This window comes from Caloenas nicobarica, chromosome 12, assembly GCF_036013445.1.
Source record: "Caloenas nicobarica isolate bCalNic1 chromosome 12, bCalNic1.hap1, whole genome shotgun sequence".
NCBI lineage: Eukaryota > Metazoa > Chordata > Aves > Columbiformes > Columbidae > Caloenas > Caloenas nicobarica.
Genome location: NC_088256.1, coordinates 2252611 through 2252956, shown reverse-complemented (window position 1 = coordinate 2252956; position 346 = coordinate 2252611).

Below are 346 nucleotides of genomic sequence, written 5' to 3'. Positions count from 1 at the left end.
CGGGCCACGGAGGGCAGGCCGGGCCGCTGAGGGGAGAGGCCGCTGAGGGGAGAGGCCGCTGAGGAGGGAGGCCGCTCGGAAGGCGCCCGGACCCCCCGCAGCCCCCTGGGCTGTGACCGCGCCGGGGCCGCGCTGGCCCTCCCGCGGCCCGCCGCCGCCTCGCGCCTCTCCGCGCATGCGCAGGAGTACGACTCATTCCCCCCCCCCCAAGCCCACTTTCCTTTAACCGGCGACGGGCGCGCGCGCAGCGGCGGCGCGAGCGAGGGAGGAGGCGGGGCCCGAAAGCGCGCGCGGCGGCCGTTCCCTCCCGCCGTTACCGAGCAGGGCGGCAGCGGCGCCGGAGAAA